Source organism: Kogia breviceps, chromosome 1 (assembly GCF_026419965.1).
Source record: "Kogia breviceps isolate mKogBre1 chromosome 1, mKogBre1 haplotype 1, whole genome shotgun sequence".
NCBI lineage: Eukaryota > Metazoa > Chordata > Mammalia > Artiodactyla > Physeteridae > Kogia > Kogia breviceps.
In genome coordinates, this window is record NC_081310.1 from 171,741,858 (window position 1) to 171,763,856 (window position 21,999).

Sequence of the window (21,999 nt, forward strand, 5' to 3'; positions counted from 1 at the left end):
CAGCGGGAGGTGATGATGAGTCACGTCCCTTTGGAAAGGCCAGAAAGTTCCCAAGATGTGCATTTGGTCAGAAGAAGTGTGTGGCCTCAAAGTTCATGGCTTTCCAAAAACTGAGAGAGAAGGGTAAGTCTGCCTCACCATGGGAAGACCCACCTGGGGTCAAGAAGACCGGTGGCCAGCATAGAGCCCACAAAAATGTTGCAGGGGTGTGGGGAGGAGGGGTGCAGGCTCAGATTACTGGAGCGAGGCAGTGGAGGGTCGCCCCGCTGAATGAACAGGACCATTGCTTCCCATTTTCCATGGTTGATTTCCTGTTCTCTCACACGGCTTCTGCATTTCACACTCCATTTCCTGTTAGAAGACCATGTTTAAGAGACTTGCCTGGGTTGCAGTCTGGGCTCCTCTGCTACCAGCCGGATGGAGAGTTCCTTCATCTCTCCACGTACCAGATGTCACATCTGCAAAATGTGGAAGTAACGTACTTAGCTCATAGGTCCTCACCGGTTGCTGTAAGAAGCCAATGAGATCAAGTATCTGAAGTGGCTTGTACGGTGCCCAGAGCACGGGAAGGGCTCAGTACTACCCTGTGATCATATAGCAGAGATCTTAAGAGGCACATATTTTCGCATGGGTCTTAAAATAAATGCCATGGTGTACGTTAATTGGCAGTGTTTCTTAGTAGTATGGAAAATAGTTGTGCATCTCAGACACGTGGAAATACAGCCGTTATTTTACTAATATTGTGTTTCTGGCAATCAGACCACTTTCTCCCCTCTAGGGAGTCACGGGAGTGAGCATGTGTCCACCTGCTAATCCAGAGGGTAGAGGAGACCTCCCTCCCCACCCCTACCGCCAGCACCCTGGCCCTGCACATCAGCCCCTTTGGGGCTCACCTCCCCCAAATCCCCTCCCAGGTTGCCATTGACAACCTGCCATTCTCCAAGCGCACTTCCTTGAGCTGCCAAGGCTTCAACACATGCTGTCTCCTCTACCTGAATTCCCTTGTTTTCAGTCTGTGGTTCAGTCTCACCTCCTCCACGAAGCCTTCCCTGCCTCTTCACCGAGCTCATCTTAAAACTGCAGTTGCCGGTTCTTCTGCCCACTCAGCAGAGTTGCAGGTTCAAGGTCCCGGGAGGCAGGGCTGTGACCCACCTGTCCTGCAGTCACCACCTCTGCCACACGGGGCCCCAGGCCGGGCGCTATAGGAAGGCAGCTGTGCACAAAAGGTGATAGTCTGTGCACTTGAGGGAAGACACAGACAATAACACAAGAGACAGGAAATTCTAGTGTGCAAGAAGACGGTATAAGCACAATGGAGGAGGAACAGAGCAATAAGGACTACTGGACGGGGGCATATTTTTAAGTAGGACGGTCAGAGTCAGCCTCCCTGAGCACAGGTCTGAGGATATGCGGGAGAAGACGGAACAGCCAGGACAAAGACCCTGACGTGGGAGGGTGCAGGAGTTCAAGGAAGCAACCAGGTGGGTATGGCTGGCACAGAGAGAGGAAGGGCTTGGCAAGGAGGAGGTTCACATTGTGTAGGGCCTGGTGACCTTGGTAAAGACTTCTCCTCTTGCTATAGGGGGACGGGGAGCTGCTGGAGGATTCTGAGCCGAGGAATGATGGGATATGACTTTGTTTCAAGGGGATCATGGGGAGCATAGAGGAGAGGGGGACAAGTGCCAGAACCTGGACACCCATTAAGAGATTGTAAAATTTCAAGCAAGACAAGGCGGTGCCCGGTCCTAGGATGGGAGCAGGGGAGGTGGTGAGAGACGGCCAGGTGGTTGGGTTCGAACAGAGGTGAAAGGTGGAGCTGATCAAATGTTTGGACACTTGGTGTGAAAGAAAGAGCAGAATCAAGGATGACTCCAAGGCGTCATCACTGACTGGAAGGATGGGAGGCGGTGGGCGGGGCAAGCTTGTGAGAGGAAGGTCAGGAATTCTGTTTGGGTTGTGTCATTAGACATACTAGATTTGGGATGTCTATGAGACATCTCAGGGAAGGCCTAGAATGGGCAAATGGACCCAGGAGTCTGCATTTTAAGTGATAGGCCCAAGCTAGACTTATAAATATGAGAGTCAAAGAGCTTACAGATGGATGAGGTCACAAGGGAGAGAGTGTAAAGAAAAAAAGAGACACCAAGGCCTGAACCCAGGGCACTGCTGTGAGTAGAGGTAGGGAAGAAAGGAGAACCAGCAAAGGAGGCACAGAAGAAGCGGCCTGTGGGGTAGGAGGAAAATTCATTTGTTGAAATGTCAGTGCATTGGAATTGCAACCAAAGATTATAATCAAGTAGCTGCCGTTAATTGAACGCTTACTCTGTTGGACACATCACATATAGTTTCTCCCTTGATCCTGAGATTTAGGAATTCTCACCCCCATTTTACAGATAAGGAAACTGAGGCTCAGAAACGTTAAGCTGACCAAGATTTCATGGCTGATAATTACAGAGCAGCAATAAACCCAGCCTTCAGCTCAGCTCAACTAACATTTCTTTTTAACTCCTAAGAACTGGGTGCTCTTTACAGGCATTATTTTATTTAATCCTCTCCATGCCCTGATGTTGCAAAGTGGAGGTCATTTCCACCCATTTTACAGATGTGGAAACTGAGGCTTAGAGTCTCATTGAGTGATCTACTCAAAATTATCCAAGGAGGAAATGGCTGGCAGAGATTTGAATGCTGGTCTCCTGTTTTCCTTGGACACTTGGGGTTCTCCCAAGGCTGCATTTGGAGAAGGAAACAGGGTTGAGGGATTAACAGTGGCTTCTCAGCTTGAAGTCCTAGGCCTCTTCTGGGGACCAGATGTCAGGCTGCTGCCACAGGGCCCTCCGCTGAGCCCTAGGCTGGGAGCAGAGGGGGAGGGGTCTCCATTACCAAAGCCCAGGCTGAGTGCTCCCAGGGAGTCCCCTTCCTCCCTGCCCACCCATCATCTGCCCTCCACCAGCTCCTGCCTGGCTGCCAGATGTGCCAGCTGTGGCTCCTCTCCATGGAGAGCCTCATTTATTAATTAACGTGGACGCCAAGGGGGCAACTTCTCAGGCCCAGCCTCAGAGCAGATCTTGGCACATTTTTCAGACTTTGTTTAATAATTTATCATCTTTTAATCATAAAAATAATTAGCACAAGAGCGATAATCTGTGCTCTGCCGAGAGCAGGCTGGCAGAGGAGTTTTCAGACGGTGCCAGAGCCCCGAGAGCTGAGCTTCGGCTGAGGGGAAAGGGATGGGCTGGCTCAGAGCCCATTGTCCACTCCAGGGCTGGCCTCTGGGAATCAGGGTGTCAGAGATGTCACATGGCTTTGGGAGGGGCTCAGGGACCCACATCGCTTTCCTAGGAATCTGAGGCTCCTGCTCCTCTCTGGTCTGACTCACCGGCTAATCTTCTGGGAAGTTTCTTCTCTCTGGGTCTTAATTCTCCCATCTGTAAAATAGGAGTTAGACTAGCTGGTCCCTGAGGGCCCTTTCGTTCAAGATGCCATGATCCAATGAGGCAGCAAATGTAGTAGCCGTTGAGAGAATGAGCTGGAGGGCCCACGAGGCCATGAAGCCTTCTGTGGCCTCCTCTGCATCCTGCGGCTGCTCAAAGAGCCCTGGGAACAAGACTTAGTTCTGCCAAACCTGAGCTGTGTGACTGGAAGCAAGTCACTTCTCCTCTCCGAGTTTACCCATCTGAAGAGCGGGAGGGATCATTCACACCCTGCAGGCTTCCCAGAGAAGATCTAAGCCAGGGAGGGACAAGGGTCAACCTTGGAGACATTGACCCCACTCTGCCCTGGATTTAACTGCCACTACCTGTCCAGACTGCTGGTCCTGTGGGTAGTCAAGGCTGTCCCTCCTCTGGGGCCTGATACCTCCCCAGTAGGGAATGAACAAACTACCTGTGCTGCCGATTCCAGGGACTTGTCTGGAGCTCGTGTGACCTGTGCAGGCAGACACATCCTCCCCCAGGGGACAGCTGATTCTGGTGGCTCTGGGAAAGACCACAGCAGTCCAAGAAGGAAGCTCTGCCTCACCTTGTTGGGCTGTGCTTGGCCTCCAGGGGCCTCATCTGTCAAGTAGGAGACCTGTCTGAGGTTGGAGGCCCCAGAAGGAGACCCTGAGACAAGAATCTGAGAGCAAGTCGATTCTTTGGGACAAGATCCAGGCACTCCAGTAGGGAGCGGAGAAGCGAGACCGGGAAGGGGTGGAGGCCAGCAAAGGGTGGGTCAATGATCTGGTGACCATTGTGGGCCACCAGGGCTCAGTCCTGCTGGGGACATCTTAGGGGTCGGTAAACTATAGACCTCTGGCCTCCTGATTTTTTTTTTTTAAACTTAATTTTTTTTTTTTTTTTTTTTTTTTTGCAGTACGCGGGCCTCTCACTGTTGTGGCCTCTCCCGTTGCAGAGCACAGGCTCCAGATGCGCAGGCTCAGCGGCCATGGCTCACGGGCCCAGCCGCTCCGCGGCACGTGGGATCTTCTCGGACCGGGGCATGAACCCGTGTCTCCTGCATCAGCAGGCGGACTCTCAACCACTGCGCCACCTGAGAAGCCCTAACTTAAATTTTTGAATTTTATTTTATTTTTTTATACAGCAGGTCCTTAGTAGTTATATGTTTTATACGTATTAGTGTATATTTGTCAATCCCAATATCCCAATTCATCCCACCACCACCACCCCCAGCCCCACTTTCCCCCCTTGGTGTCCATACATTTGTTTTCTATATCTATGTCTCTATTTCTGCCTTGAAAACCAGTTCATCTGTACCATTTTTCTAGATTCTACATATATGCGTTAATATATGATATTTGCTTTTCTCTTTCTGACTTCACTCTGTATGACAGTCTCTAAGTCCATCCACATCTCTACAAATGACCCAGTTTCGTTCCTTTTTATGGCTGAGTAATATTCCGTTGCATATATGTACCACATCTTCTTTATCCTTTCATCTGTCCATGGGCATTTAGGTTGTTTCCATGTCCTGGCTATTGTAAATAGTGCTGTAATGAACATTGGGGTGCATGTGTCTTTTTGAATTATGGTTCTCTCTGGGTATATGCCCAGTAGTGGGATTGCTGGGTCGTATGGTAGTTCTATTTTTAGTTTTTTAAGGAACCTCCATACTGTTCTCCATAGTGGCTGTATCAATTTACATTCCCACCAACAGGGCAAGAGGGCTCCCTTTTCTCCACACCCTCTCCAGCATTTACCGTTTGTAGATTTTCTGATGATGGCCATTCTGACCAGTGTGAGGTGATACCTCATTGTGGTTTTGATTTGCATTTCTCTAATGATTAATGATGTTGAGCAGCTTTTCATGCGCCTCTTCAGGCTCCTGATTTATAAATAAAGTTTTAGTGGCATCCGCATAGCCAGGCCCATTCATTTATGTGTCATCTGTGACTGCTTTTTTGCCACAGCGACAGAATTGAATAGTTGCAACAGAGGTCGCATGCCCTAAAACTACCTGGCCCTTTGCAGAAAAAGTTCGGCGGCCCCTGGTCCAGGACGGAGTGAAGAACTCACCTCAGAGCTGTCTGCCCCGAAGAAGGAGAAGCTGGGCTATTTATCCAGCAACTCAAGGCTATGGTTGGATACTCCCAGGGGCCCTAACAACTACTCCACCACACACATACCCAGTTCTGGGGTGAAACACTCTGCAGCCAGGGGGGACCCCTCAGGCAGAGTCAAGGATGGAGGGGAGATGGGGGGCCAGGAATCCAGGACATCTGCCCCAGCACTTCACCGAGCCATGGTGAGGACTAGATGAGATCGCATTTCAAGTACTAAGAACAGGGAATGCTCCCCAACATTAGGCAACCTTGATCATCACTATCAGCCCCTAGACCATCATTCCTGGCTCATGGCACAGTGAGTTGCCCTTACCTCCTCGCTCGGCCTCTCCCTGCCCGCCACAGGCACCACTCATTTCTGAGCCCCAGGTCACTCTGGTCCTGGGTGGAGAGCACTTCTCCAGGCCCAGTTCTATCTGTCTGGTCAAAACGCCACCAGCGGGACTGCACTGGCGGTCCAGTGGTTGAGACTTCACCTTCCAATGCAGGGGCTGCGGGTTTGGGGAGCTAGGATCCCACATGCCTCACGACCAAAAACCCAAAACATAAAACAGAAGCAGTATTGTAACAAATTCAGTAAAGACTTTAAAAATGGTCCACAGAAAAAAAAAAAAAAAAAAATCTTTAAAAAAGAAAACTGCACCAGCATTGACCCTTCAGGAACCCTGCCTTTCTTGCTTGTCTCCCAAGACCACCTGCACTTCTGCCTCTCCAGACCTTGTAAGCCATGCTCTTGGGCTCTGTCCTCAGGCCTGAGCTTTGGGTCAGCCCTGGGGGGCTGGGGGGTACTGCTGTCTGGTCTCCATCCCAGCAACTCCTCCTTTCTCAGCTGGTCAGTTCTTGCCACCCCTAGACCACCCCCCCCTCCAGGCTCGTGGTCCTTGCAGCCGTTCCTCTTCTATGCCTTCCACAGGCTGTCAGTTCCGGCTGGACCTCATCCTTCCTGGGGAGTATTTTGGGCACTCAGCTCTGGGCTCCTTCCTGAGAAGAACATAAGCAGCTGAGTTTGGGCAGAAGGCAGTCAGAATGATCGGGGCTCAGTGGGGGCTGCCATCAGGGCTCAGTCTGAGATCAGGGTCAGGGTTCAGTCTGCTCAGTCTAAGACCAGCTTCAGGGCCAAGCAGGGTGGCAGCCAGAGTCGGCATTCAGTCTGGGTTCCTGTTCAGTCTGAGGCTGGAGTCAAGGAAAAGGCTGTCAGGGCTGTGCAGGGCCACGATCCAGGGGTCAGTCTTAACCACAGAGCCCAACACGCCCATCTCGTCTATCTGACAGTCCAGCCCAGGCCACAGCACCCACCCCTTGGCTCACCACCCTGACCGTCTCCAGGAGCCTCCAGCCCGTCCCTCCCTGCCGGGACGCCTGCATTCCCGTGCATGTGTACACCCTCCTGGCCAGGCGGTGAGGATCCCCAGGTCCATCTGTCTACTGAGCTGTTGTGGGAACCGAGCTCAGCGAATGGGCCCGAGCCTCTCTCCCTCCGGAGCCTGCCTCCAGACTGTTGGCGTTCACGGCTCTGCCTCGCAGCCTCCGAGCTGGGCTCGCGCTGCTGAGTCCAAAAGCCGTCCACTGCTCAGTTCCAGCCAGCCACCAAGCACTCCCCAGATGGGCAGGGACCGCACCATGCCTGCCTGCCTCCTGCCTCGGCACTGCTCTCTCCCTGCCAGGGGCCCAGGGGAGGTGCCCACTCCCCAGGCTCACAGCCCAGGGGGCCAGGCAGGGCTGCGCAAGGATGGGGAAGCTGCCATCACTAACCCCAGGACCCTGAGCATCGTCTAAGCAGTGACTCCCTCCAGCCTTGACCCTGGTCCTGGTGAGGCCTGGCTTTTCTCCCACCAGGTGCCCATCAGCTCCTGTCCTCTGACCACAGAACTGCCCAAAGCACTTGGGAGACCCAAGGTGAGCCAGGGTCAGTGTGTGCCTCCAGGGCGTCTGCCGGAGAAGCTCCAGGCAGCATGGAGTTTCGATATTAGGCAAACCTTCAAGTTGTGTGAACTTAGATAAATCACACTATGCCTCAATTTCCTCGTTTACAAACGGGCACAGTCATCCCCAGCTTACAGGTTGTAGTGAGAGATAAATAAATTAAAAAGTGTAAAGCCCCTGGCAGAGGAAAGAGCTTATGGTGACATGTGTCCTATTTGTCTGCTCAGCAACTCTTCTTCTAGTCACATCACCCCCTTCCTATGCTGAACTGGCCCTTCTCCACAACACGTGGGTCTGATGGGGCAGCCGATCCTGAGACCTGGTTCCCTTGGCCAGAGAGTGGACACAAGTTGACTCACAGGTGGGAGCAGAACAGAGAAGGGGCGAGAGAATGAATGAACTGCATCTTACTGACATCACTCAGAACCTCTGGAATCTGACCAGACCCCACACTGAACCACTCGGCCACTGAGCCAATAAATTCCTTTTAGCAGAAGCTGTTGGACTTGGCTTTCTGTCCCTGGCAACAAGGTTCAGAAACAGAATGTAAGCATGTGTCATGGTCAACAGCCTTGACCTGAACCCCAGAGTACTGGGGTTCAGATCTCAGCTGTGCCACTCGTTAGCAGTGTCACATTAGGTAAGTTACCCAACTTCTTGGTGGTCAATTTCCGCATCTGTAAAATGGGAGTGATACTGGTACCCACCTCCCAGGATTGCTGTGAGGGTTCAATGAATGAATTTGCTTACCACACTTAGAACAATTCCCGGCACATAGTAAATACTATATAAGTATTTGCTGGTGTGTTATTATTTAATTCCCTGCTCAGCCCCTCTCTGCTCCAATCTGGAGGACAGAATCAAACACCCAGCAAATATTGATTGAGTCCCTACTACATGCTCTATGCTGATACGCTGGTGGATAAGGCTGATGTGGGCTCTGTCCTCCAGGGGCTCACTTCCAGTGAGGGTGGGTGGCCAAGGGGCTGCTGCTCCAGGACCACCCAGATGAAGCTGCCCCCACGGTACCCACTCAGCACCCACTGCACAATGAACCACCCTTCCAGGACGCCTGTCAGAGTGATCAGCCAGGACTTGGGTCCAAGGAATCATCTGATGCTGGAAAATTCTCTCTGAGCAACTGGAGCCTCCAAGGTTCTGCTGACCAGGAGCTCTGAGAACTCATCCTCCCCAAACCTGACATCCCCAGCTGTCACTTGGGACCCTGGAGAACATGTGTCTTCAAACATGTCCAGAAGGTAATGCAGAATCTAGGAGAAGGAGGGTATGGGCTGCAAGGATGAGTGGTAGAAGAATCTCAGGAGGACCCCAAGGACAGAAAGGGACTTTGGGGTCAAGACAGAAACAGCAAGAGGAAAGAGGGACACTAAGAATCTTGAGTGTGTGTAATTAACCACCTCTACCCCAGGCTGTGTCAAGAGAGGGTGTCTTGCCTCTCAGCTGGATGGACAGGAGACCTGAGTCAGCCAGCCAGTGACTTCCTGGAGAGCCAGACATCCCAGCCTAAGCCACCCAGGAGGAGGATGGGCTCAGCCCAGTGAATGAGATTAGGGATGGTTCTGGAAGGCTGAGGGTGTCCAGGAAGTGTCAGAGTCTGCTTGCCATTTCCAAAATAGTATGGGCACAAGTCTCAATTTTTGGCTCGTTAAACTTTGCGATATGATTCTGGGGTGATATTAGTTACTGATGGCTAATATTTGCAGCATAGGGCGATGGTTAAGGGTGAGAGCCCAGACTGCCCAGTTTGACCTCAGTCATACTGCTTAATGGTTGATTCCACCTTGAACAAAGTACTTCACCTCTCTGTGCCTTAGTTTCCTCATCTGTAAAATGGGACTGATAGAATAATGGCCCCACTTCACAGAGTTGTTACCCCAAACTGTTCCCCCTTCAGCATCACTAATTCAAGCACTGTTCTCTGATTATAATCTCCTCTCCTTCTTTGCCAGTTTTCATTAGGGTCCTTCTTTAGCTTCACCAAGACCTCAAGTCCACCCACTTCTTTAGCTTTCTCCCCATCCATCAGCCCTCTCTTTCTTCACTTCCCCCTTTATCCAGCATGGAGTCCATAGATTTCATCACTTTACTAACGTTCTGGCAATACCCCAAACTCTCCTCCCCAATGTCTTTTTCGTACTTGTTTATCAAAACCCCAGTCTCAGGGCTTCCCTGGTGGCGCAGTGGTTGAGAGTCCGCCTGCCGATGCAGGGGACACGGGTTCGTGCCCCGGTCCGGGAAGATCCCACGTGCCGCGGAGCGGCTGGGCCCGTGAGCCATGGCCGCTGAGCCTGCGCGTCCGGAGCCTGCGCTCCGCAACGGGAGAGGCCACAACAGTGAGAGGCCCTCGTACCGCAAAAAGAAAAACAAAAACCAAAAAAACCCAGTCTCAGATGAAACCAACCCTCTGCTCTCTCTGTGCTGCCCACAAACCTACAATTTCATTATCACACACTTTCCAGGACTCCGACTTTTCTCCATCAACTTCCCCTTCTGCTCTTCACGACTATTCAAACTTTCCCCAATCTCCTCAAAGCTCTGAGATACTTTCCTCCTCCCCGCCCCCATCAGATGACCTCATCTCCCCTTTCACAGAGAAAAGGGAAGTCGTCAAAAGGAACTTCGCCTACAAACCTACCTACATGGTACCCATTCTCTTCCAGTCCCGTGCTGGAGGAGGGGTCCTCCCTCCTAGCTCCCCCTGTGTTTTGGAGCCCATCCTCTCTCACCTTCTCAGGACTCCCACTTTATTCATTGTTCCTCCTCTCTCTTCGTATCCCCGTACTTCCTCTTTAGAGGACGTCTCCTATTACATGTGAAGTGTTAAGCCTCCCTGTTCGGGTAAACCCTCCATTGGCTACGCATCTTCCTCTAGTTACAGGTCGACACCTCTCCTTGCCTTCAAAGCCAAACTGCTTGATAGAGTTGTCTTTCTGTATTTTCTCAGTATAGGTTAATGGTTAAGAATGTGGGCTCTGGAGCCAGACTACTTGGGTTTGAATTCTGGCTCCACCAGCTGTGTGACCTCAGGCAATTTACCTAATCTCTCTAAGCCTCAGTTTCCTCATCTAGGAAATGGAAATAAATGTCTGTACTTCAAAGAGTTATTGTGAGGATTAAATGTAGAGTGCTTAGAAAGGGCCTGCCCACGGTAGGTGTTTACTTCCTGTTTGCCATTGTTTGTTACTGTTCTTGTTGCTCTGACCTTTTCCTCACCTCCAGTCATTCCTCCACCCACTAGTCTGACCTCTGCCCCTTTACTCCACCCAAACAGCCCTGGCTAAAGATATTAAAGATCTCCTTCTCCCTCAACCTGAAGGGCATCTTCTTGTCTTCTTACTTAACCTCTTAGTAAGTTGACCATTCCTTCTTTCCTTAAACATTCTTTTCCTTCAACCTCTCTGAGGCTGCTTTTCCAGCTTCCACTGAACTTTTTATCCTCCTGTCCCACACATGGGTTTGAGTGATATGGCCACTTGTCACTCATTACCCTCCATGAGCCAATGTCTCCCCAGTATATATCTCCAACCCAAGGCTGTCCTCTGACCTTATAGGCAGTATCCTACTCAACATTTCCACTCAGATTTCTCCACCACCCATGAGATCTAATATAACCAAAATGAACTCATGATCTTCTTCCCACCCCATTCCACCAAAACAAGCTGGTCCTCTTTCAGAGATCACCACCATCCATCCCGTTTTGCCAGCCAGAAATCTGGGAGCCGTCCTTTCTCCCTCTCTCTTCTTCCTCCCCTCCAATCACTCTCCATGTGAACATTACCTCAGAAATAGCCTTCATCCTCCTTACTGCCTTCTCTCTAACCCAAGCAACTCTCATCTCTTTCCAATGACTTGCTTACTCACTGGTCTCCAGGCTGGACTCCTCTTCTAATCCAATTTCCACAGGACACCCAGACTGATCTTTTCAAAAGACAAACCTTGTTTTTATCTGCCTCTTGGCCCTGATCTCTTCCATGTTGACTTCTTCCTGGGCTCCAGGTGGTGGTGGTGGCAAAATGGTTGCCACAGCTCCGAGCCTCACATTCTCTGCCTTTGAGTCCAATGTCTCTTGTTCAGAATTCCCTGCAAAGTCCCATAGTGTCTCAGTAGCTCTGATCAGACTATGTGCCTATCCTCAAACCAGTCGTGGTGGCCAGGGAGATGCAATGTTATGAGTGGCTTAGCATGGGTTATGGACCCACCCCTGGAGTTGAGGAATAGACTCCAACTAAATCACGTGGACTAAAAAACGGGGAGGGATGGATTTCCAAATGGCTGTTTCTGCAAGGAGAATCAATGGCTACTAAACACCAAAAACACAGATGGCCATCACTACAGTCGCTAGTACAATTAATCGTGGTGCATCAGCATATCCCAGAGTGTGTTCAGTTGAATATTAACCTCTCAAAATTCTCTGGGATACGGGTTAGGGGAGAAAAAGATATTCGTGGGTAAATAAGTTTGGGAAAAATTGAATCTAGCCCTGCTGCCCTTAGGGATGCACGGTACATATTAGCATATTAAGGGCACTGAAATCTCTTACAGACACAAAACCTGTCTGGCTTTATTTAACCCAGCATTTCCTAAATATATTTGAGTGTCCACCTCTTTCCCCATTTTATGCTATAGAATTAATTTTGAAAAATCTCACTGTGTTGAGTTATTTTTTTGTCTGCTTTTTGGGTTAGTCTCTCTTCCCTCACTTTCAGCTGTGATTTCCTGCTGCTCTGGGTGCTTTTGCTTCTAGAAGCCTCTCTCTCCCTCCTCTTTCTACTTCTAAATCTTCTGTAGGCCGGACAAACAAGAATAGGGACCATCAAAACTATTTGTAAAGTAAGAGAAAGGAGCTGTGAGTGAGATTCTGATGCATCCTCCTGTGAGTCAAGTATGTAGGTTCTGTGGTATTTTGTCTTTGTGGGTCTCATTCTCTGAGCTCCTGATCCTTGACTGTGTTCCGGAAAGATGGAGTTGTCAGAGAGCTGAGTTCTGGATACGAGACTGCTCTTCTCCACTGACCCCTCTCAAGTGTAAAGCAGAGTTCAAGAGGGATTCTGGAGCCTGCATGTTCAGAGCCCGTGCTCCACAACGGGAGAGGCCACAACAGTGAGAGGCCCGTGTACCGCAAAAAAAAAAAAAAAAAAAAAAAAGAGAGAGAGAGATTCTGGAGCTCTGGGTGTGTGTGTGTGTGTATGTAAGCATACCTGCATGTATATGCATATATGAAAGGGTGCCTTTGGAGGAGAAGACAGACATATAAAGGGATGGCTATGCGTGTATCAGAGAAAGGCAGAAAGAGACTTGACCCATCTTAACCAGAGGAAGGGTATGCAGATAAACACAAGGCATAGAGCTATCGTGACATATTTCCGAAATCCGAAAGCAGGCGTCATGGACTTCTCTGGTCTGATATGTGGGTTTCTCCTCGATCTGTCTCGCAAATCTATGCATGATCTGATACGTAATCTGACCCACACACAGGCCTGTGGTCTGACTTGCGCTCCAATGCGGTCCATCACAGCTCCACCCAGAGACCGACTGTCCAAAATCGGGCCAGGCACAGGACAGGCAGCTTGCTGGGCTGGGCTACACAGTCCTTCTGCAGTTTGTCCAGGCCCCCTTTCAGGAGAGAGGCGTCGGCGGCCCCTGTGAGTTATGACTTTTATTATGTAGAAAACAGGCACATTAACTTCAGGTCCCTTGAAAAATGTGGTCCTGTAATCAGAGGCTGTGTCTGTCCTTATGCACGGTGGCAGCAGGCCAGAGAAGTGCAGGGATGAAATAAACATTTAGAAAGACAACTGCATTTGCAGATCTAAGAATTGAGTTATATTCATTTCTGACAGCTTCCTGAATCACAGCCCACGTCTCCACCCGGCAAAACTGGGACCTGGCCCTTTAACTAGACTACATTTCACATAATTAAAGACTCACAAAATTAAATGGCCTGCATGGAAAGTGGCTTTCAGTGGACTAAATGCCGGGAGCAATCTCCTCCCAGAGTGGAAAAGTGACACTAGCTTGCAGATCAATATCATCTCTGTTATTAATATCAAAAGCACATTACTTTGTTTTTGCCTGGCTCCCCTCCAAGCCTCCGGCCCTGCCGCGGAGCAGCCATTTGCTCAGGCCATAATTTACTTTGGTGAGTTTTTAAGGTATTGTTTTGTCAGGACCAATCACCGTGACGTTATAAATGGCTGGGAGGACTTGCGCTCCCCCTCAGTGGCATATGCAGCGAAATTAATTTTTAAAAGTTTCACGTCAATTACTCCTGTCCTTGAGTTATGCAAGAGGACAAAGGAGCAGAGACGTAAGGACGTGAGTGATCTCAAACAGATGAGGTAACGACACACAGAAGCCGGGGCTGCAGACCAGAGCAGACATTACACTATCTTTAATTGATGCATTGAATTAAACGATGCTAAAGCCAAATAAATATTGACCACTTAGCAAAGGAACCATTGATTTTTTACAATGGACAACAATGCCATCCTCCACTTGGTTGGTTGGGGGTTTCAAGCTCGGGTCTTGTGGGTTCCAGGACAGTCCCTTGGCTGGAGTACACTGAGATGCCATGGCTCTTTGGTGGGATTTTGCAAAATGGATATAAATGTTCTCGCTGTTTCTTGCTCTGCCTGGCTGTGTTCTCTCACTCTGGTCTTTGCATGTCTTCCTCCTGGAGCTTGCTTTTAAGGAGACTCCAGGCTGGCTCTGCCATCCTCCACTTCAGCGTTGACAGCCAGGACGGAGGCACAGGCACGCTGTCCCCTGACCCCAAGGGCTCCACGTATTTCCTGTCCTCCTCCTACACCACCTCCTTGAACCTAAAGAAATAGCTCACCTACAGGAGAGTTTCAGGGCAGGAAAATGCTCCGTATGATCCTGTAATGATGGATACATGTCATCATACATTTGCCCAAACCCATGTGCAACACCAAGAATAAACCCTAATGGGAACTATGGACCGTCCGTGATTATGATGTGTCAATGCAGGTTCATCAATTGTAACAAAAGTCCCACTCCAGGGCGAGGGGGAGGATGTTGATAATGAGGGCAGCTATGCTTGTGTAGGGGTGGGGTGTATGGGAAATCTCTGCACCATCCTCTTAATTTTGCTGTGAACCTAAAACTGCTCTAAAAAAGAAATTTTTTTTAATGGCTCACCTTCATCCCTGAGCACAAAAATGACCTCTCATATCTTGCTTTGCCTGAAAATCAGGGCAAGGAGGGAGATACAGGAAGGGGGACACAGATAGATCTGTGTCTGGAGAAAGAAAGGGGTCTCCAACTTACAGAGCACCCTGGATGCACCCAGTGTACACCAGACGCTATGCAGACATTATCTCCATTAATTCTCCCAGAGACTTGAAAGATTCAGCCTTGAAAATGAGCAGCAACTTTCAGGAATGGGCATCTAAAACCAATGGGCCTAGAAGTGGACGCCCTCAGCCTCACAAACACCAGCTGCTGGAAAACTTCCACGCTTCTCCTGCTAGAATACAGGCTCCATCAGTGTGGGGACTTGTCTGTCTTTTTCCACTGTATCCCCAGTGCCTGGCACAGTATTTGCACACAGTAGGTACCTAGTGACTATTTGTGGACTGAATGACTATTACAAGAGAGGCAGTAAAATTTAACATCATTCTCTAAGACAGGTCACCACCTGGCATCCCATCCCACGGAACCACCTGCCAGAATGCCTTCAACCTGAAGGAGTGAAACAAGGAACAAGGCCAAGGTAGGATGAAGGCAATCAGCATTGAAATGGGGCCACCGGGCTTTGGCGAGCTGTCTTACGTATATTATGATCCCCATTTCATAGATGAGAAAACTGAGACTCAAAGCAACTAAATATACTTGTCCAGGGACTTAGCATCTTCACCCAATCATCAGTGCCAACTGCACATTTCAGTTAACCAATTGTTTCCCCACATCTCATAACTGGGCATCACAGTGATCAAGTATACAGATTTGGGGCTTCCCTGGTGGCGCAGTGGTTGAGAATCCGCCTGCCGATGCAGGGGACACGGGTTCATGCCCCGGTCCGGGAAGATCCCACATGCCGCGGAGAGGCTGTGCCCGTGAGCCATGGCCGCTGGGCCTGCGTGTCCGGAGCCTGTGCTCCGCAAAGGGAGAGGCCACAACAGTGCGAGGTCCGCGTACCGCAAAAAAAAAAAAAAGTATGCAGATTTGGAACATGATTTTTAGCCTTTACCAGGAGGGTGCCAGGTCTTGTGCACTTAGTCCAATTTGCGCCATGCCCACGGGCACTTCCTGGAGACTGTGGGTGTGCAGGCAGCTCAGTGCCCAGGGTGGGTTAGGGGGAAGGGGAGGGGAGCCAGAGGCCCCCTGCAGGGAAACCCACAGGCCTCAGCCCAGTCCACCTGCTCCACGTGGTGGAAAGAGAAGCAGCTGAGTTTGGTGGAGGGAGTTAGAGGGAGACAGCTTTTAAATACATTCCTAGCTTAATAAGGAAACTCACGGTTCTTCTATACCCATAGGTTAATTAGAACCAAATCAGGCAGCCTATATGGTGTTCAGTGAAAAATAAAGGTTTACAACCAAGTATTTACTGGAAGTATTCTAACAAATGTCTTCTTTCTAACTCAAGTATTTACAAGAAGTATTTTTTAAAATGTATTCTTCTTTAACAAACATTCATGGTCTCAAGGTAACAAGAGAACAGTCCTTGAGAGAGAGAGAGCTATTCACATGTTGATGATCACAGACTATTGCTGCCTTTAGTAAATACTTAGAAACTTAACCTTCAGATGTCAAAATTCCTAGTAAGTATAGATTTAATGTGAATGTTACGGTAAAGGGTATGTTGCCATACTTCTCATCTTTATTATCTGTTTAAACAAGGGGTGCTTGCCCACCTAGTGCTTTTGCCAATGATGGGGATATGCTCAGGGAGTTCTTATCAACCAGAAAACATCTGTCAGCCACGCAACCTGGGCCGGCCTGGTGCAGGGCCCTGGCTCTCAGAGCTAAGGCAGCCACAGGTCCTGTGCTTGAGCCACAGGTCCTCTCCTTGTCCAGCCGGGAGAGGGACCCGGAAACAGGCATTAGGGGTTCTGCTCACAGCTGGAAGTAGGGAAAGGCAATGAGAACGTGAACTCACCCTGCCTGCAGGGAAGTGGGAGGGAACCCCAGGGAGTGTGTCTAGGAGCTGAGTCCAGAAGAGTGAATCGGAATGCTCTCTAGAAGTAAAGGGAAAGCATTCTTGGCAGAAGAATTTGCAGGTGCAAAGACCTAGAGGCACAACAGTGTACAGCATATCTGTACTGGAGAAGAGTTTGGTGTGGGTTAGGATTTGTGGCTGTCTTGGGAATCTACTTCCTGTTCTCAACACGAAAGGGAGAGTGAACCTCTACAAATGTCAATGGGACCATGTTTCTCCCCTGATCCAACCCCCCAAGAACTTCCCATTGCACGTAGGGTAAAATCTAAAGTCTGACCGTGGCCTACAAGCCTCTGCATGATCTGACCCTTGCCTACCTCTCCCTCTGGTCACCCACGACTCTGCCCCTCACTCCCCAAGCTCCAGCCTCACTTCTGTTCCTTGAGTTGGTACAGTTCATTCCTACCGCTGAGCCTTGGTACTTCCTTCTCCCTTGGTAAGAGGTGTTCTTCTCCAGATCTTCCTTCAGTAGGCTTCTCATTCAAGTCTTGGTTCAAAAGTCCCTTATATGCTAACCAAGCAGTACACACACACACACACACACACACACCCCATGCCCTCAGTCACTTCCTGTCACACCAACTTGCTTTACTGATATCAAGGTACATGTCACCCCCTAAAATCCTCTTGTTTATCCACTGGTTCATGGTCCCCTCCAGGAGGATAATGGCCTGGTCTGCTGTGTTCACTGCTGTATTCCCAGCCCCTGGAGCAGTACCCAAAACATACCAGGTACTCAAAAAATATTTGTTGAATGAGTGAGCAAAGAGCCTGGAGAAGTCTTTGGGCTCCAAATCTGGGGACATTTGAGACGCAAGGAAAGCAGAAGAGGAGGCTCTTTCACCCCCGTGCCCAAGCTGTGGGGAGCAAGGGAGGAAGCCCTAGAAGGTGGATGGTGGGACAGAGGCAAGTTTGAGAGCAACTGGATAAAATCCAAGTGGGACCTGATTCATCCATCACAGGCCAACAAGCAGATCCCCACTTCCCTGGAGCTCGAAGGAGGGGAGTGGGCTTGACCCTGAGACAGAGAGGAGGGAATGTGGGTGAAGCTGAAGGAGACCTTGGGAATCACCTGGCACACAGCCTACTGGCCCCTCCCCCACCGTGAACATCTCTGCAACCCAGTGAGGGGAGTGAGGTCTGAACTGTGTCTGAGGCCCGAGAAAATTCAGGACCAGCCAGACCAAAACGTTCACATCCTCTAACCAGCCTGGCCCTTTCTTGCTGCCATGCTGTTCCCTCTCTCTGGGACATGATTCCCCATGGTTTACCTGGCAAATCCCTTCTCATTCTCCAAATGTCAGCTTAGAAATCCCCTCCTCCAGGGAGCCTCCCTGCCACTCCCCTGCCCCCTGCCAGGCTGGACTTGAAGAGCTTCTCTCAGTAGAGCTATTCTCATCGTGTATCTTGATTGCCTGCCTCTGGAATCACACACACACCAGGGCTGAAGTTTCAGCTCAGGCTCTTTGAGCCTCAGTTTCCACATCTATAAAACTTGAGAAATAAGGTATATCTTGCAAGTGTGTTGGGAGGATTATTTGGCATGGTGTCTGTAGCTGGTGAGTCACAGGCTTTTAATAAATACTAGATATGATAATGAGGAAGAAGAAAATTTTCTGAATCTACCCCAGATACCTAATAGGTGGGCAGCTGGGCTGTGGTTAAAAAAACAAAACAAAACAAAAACCTGCCAGACTTGGACATGGAATCTGAAGCCCTGGCTCTGCCACTATCAGTGTGAGTAGGTGTCAAACTCCTTTTCAGCTTCAAATCTTCCTCTGCACAGTTGGAACTCCAAATACCTTCCTCACGGGGTTGTGGTAGGTTTACATTTATTCCATCATTTTTCAAGTATGTGAAGAACACCTCTATGTGCCTAGCACTGGGCTCGGTACTAGGGTCCGACATACTGTGAACGGACTCTGATCTTTGTGTTCATGGCGGGCTGGGGCATCAGACTAGCCACGAGGACACTCTAGCACATGCGTGCTTGCATTCTGCTGTGTTTATTCAGCACCTACTATGTGCCAAGCTGGGAGCAAAAACAGGTAAGGCTCCTGCCTGAATAGTATTAAAAAGTAATAGTGAATATTCATTGAGCACTCACTGCATGACCTTGGGCTTCAGTTCTTTTAAGTTTCCTAAACATAGATGCAACTCACAGCTACCTCATGGAGTGGCAGTGAAGATTATGTGAATTAATGCATGTGAAGCTCAGAGCAGAGGTCCTGGCACCTCGTAAGTGGTCAGTAAATGGAAGCCCTGATTCTATTTATTAGCTCACTAGGTAGCAGCCTTGTGTTTAGAGCTTTAAGTGCCTTATCTCATTTAATCATTTAATCTGGGGTGATAAGTACTAAAATACTACACGTGAAATCGCCTATAAACTTAAACGCCTTCACACATGTGAGTAAGTGTTAATGTTTCAGGGGGGCAGCGGAGGACTGTGGGATGGGATGAAGCAAGAGCAGCTAGAAATGCTTCTGGAAGGCGAGCCTGGATGGGGTGATGGGGAGCAGGGATGAGTGGGGCTGAGCATAAGAAGGCGGGGGGCCAGCCTCCCTCCTGCAAACTGAGCCACCGGGGCGTTTCTGCTACTGCAGAAGGCCGGATTCAAGCAGGGCAATTTAAAAACATGTAAAAGGTATAAAGCGGGAGCAGCTGTGCACAGCTGCTGCGGAACGCTCCATCACTGCCTCGCTGTGGACTCTAAATGACAATAAACCTTCCACCCCTTATAAATTAAGCAGACTTAAAAAAAAAACCATATCTCCTCCTGCAACTTTTTATGGCTGTTTGGCAACTTTAATCATTTTGCAAAATGCAATTCCTGGCCATAAATTCTCTCCCAAGTACAGATTTAGGGAGATGTAGAGGACTGTGGCGGGTTGATAGGTAAGTTTTAATCTGACAAGGCCAAAAAGTCTATTAGATTTATAGGGAGGCAGCAGATACCCTGTAATTACACCAGGCCCGACCTCCAGGGAATCTCGAATGTGAAGAGGGGAGAGAGCAGGAAGGAGGCAGGTGGGGCAGCAGCAAAGGCAGACTGGACCCCCCTCCGTGTGCCAGCCCCTGGCCCCAGGCTTTCAGTCACAGGCCATGGTGATTTCCCACAAAGGTGCAAAGACCTTGGGTTCCAAGTCGCGGAAGCCCGTGATTGATGCACGTGCTTTGGCCACGGCTGGTGCCTGTCAAGAGAAGCTGAGCTCTTTGGAAAGAGATCACATATCCCTGAACAGGGTAGAGAGTGAGTGAGAAGGCAGTAGATTTCATTCAATTACACATTCACAAATATCTAGTCCACATTTGTGCTATGGGTCACACGCTGTATGAGGTTCCGGGGACAGGACCATGGACAGCGTGCAGGTTGTTCCCTGCGCATGCACCTGGCTAGGAGAGCCCCGAGGGAAGGGCGGGAGCTGCCATATGCCACAGCACAGGCTGCTTCAGCCCAGAGGAAGGAGAGCCTTTCCTGACCGGGCTGCCCAGGACCATCCTTCTCCTCTCACTGCGGTGCTAGCCTCCCTGCAGCCCGGCTCTGATCATGGGATTCTCACAGTCTAACAGGACCCCAAAGAGCACACTGGCAATCTGCAGGCTGGAGGTTTTATGTGGTCAGCACAGTGTTCTAAAATTTCTCAACTGGAAACAGGTTTCCCTTTGCCATCACACCTTATTATCTTCCACTCAGAGAATTCCTTTACTTTAGCTCCTGGCCCCTAAGGGCACGAGTGTTTGAGACCCCTGGAAGAGGGTGGGCGAAGAGTGGTGATGGAGAAGTAAAGGATGTCACAGGAGCACCAGGCACAGCACCCAACCCGAACCCCCATGGAAGTGTGGTGGGCAGAGGAGGACTCCTATAACAAATTATCATAAACTGAGTGGCTTAAACTACAGAAACATATTTCTCAGTTCTGGAGGCTAGGAAATCCAAGATCAAGGTGCTGGCATAGTCACTGTCTGGTGAGGGCCCCTTTCCAGGTTTGTAGACAGCCATCATGTCATTGTGTCCTCACTTGGCAGAAGGGCTGAGGGCGCTCTCTGGGGTCTTTTTTTATAAGGGCACTAATCCCATTCATGAGGGCTCCACCCTCATGACCTCTTCTAATCCTAATTACCTCACAAAGCCCCCACCTCTGAATCCACTTCTGAATACCATCGCACAGAGGGACAGGGAAGTAGATGTCAACATATGAATTTGGGGGGTGGGGGGGATACAAACATTTAGTCCATAACTAATCCCCTAAACTGTGAACATGTTATATGGCAAATGGGGAACTTAGGTTGCAGATGGAATTAAGTTTGCAAATCAGCTGACTTTAAAGTAGGGAGATTATTCTGGGTTATCTGGGAAGGCTCAGTATAATCACAAGGGTCCTTAATAGTGGAATCAAGAGGCAGAAGAAGAGTCAATGTCACAGTGATGGGATGTGAGAAAGACTGGACTGACTTTGAAGATGGAGGAAGGGGCCACAAGCCAAGGAATGCAGGTGGCCTCTAGAAACTAGAAAAGACAACAACAAAAAAAATGATTCTCCCTAGATCCTCTAGAAGGAAACATAGCCCTGCCAACACCTTGATTATGGAACAGTAAGACCCATCTCGGACTTCTGACCCCCAGAACTGTAAGATAATAAATTTGTGTTGTTTAAGCTACTAAATTTGTAGTAATTTATTACAGCAGCAATAGGAAATAAGTGACTTTTAAGCTGAGGCTCGAGAGATCAATAGCTTTGGGATGGGAGTGATTCAGGCAAAGGAAACACACCCAATGTCATCCCTCTGTCTCCCCATTTTGTGTCCTGTGCTCTGGGACTTGGGTTGGGTTATCCTGGGGATGTGAAGTGTTTGTGGATCTGGCCTCCACGTGGGTGCAGAGTGCAAGCAGAGACTGCCAAAGGAGGCCGAGCCACCAGTGAGTTATTTTGAGGTCATGTTTATTAGGCTTTGTACCAGGACCTGTACTCAGCATCTTCACGAGCAGCCCTGTGAAGCTAGATCTCATAGCAGCTAAGAGTCTGGTGCCTGGATCCAGAGTACATGGTTCTCAAGCAAACTCCACCTGCTACTAAACTATATAGCTGTACCTTTGCCTCTTGTGCTGCCATTCCTTCATTAGTACAGTGGTGATAATTATAGCACATCATGGTGTTGTTCAGAAGATCAAAAGACAGAGTTCATGAAAAGGACTTAGAACAGAGTAGATGCAGGCTGTCATTGTCAGGTATGTTGGACAGACTCGAAGGTGATCCCCACCTCCTGGTTCATGCCCTCATTCAATCCCCTCCCACCAGTGTGGGTAGAACTGGGACTT

The 21,999-nt window shown here is 49.6% G+C and overlaps 1 long non-coding RNA gene across 1 annotated transcript in view; it reads right to left on the reverse strand.

Annotated features, from left to right (window-relative positions):
* Positions 1-1,057: 1,057 nt before the first annotated feature.
* The window catches only part of LOC131766908 (uncharacterized), a 161,747-nt gene continuing 140,805 nt past the window's right edge, over positions 1,058-21,999 (reverse strand). Inside the window, exon 3 of the long non-coding RNA XR_010836457.1 lies at positions 1,058-1,213. This is a non-coding gene — a long non-coding RNA (uncharacterized lncRNA). The remainder of the gene's footprint in view (positions 1,214-21,999) is intronic.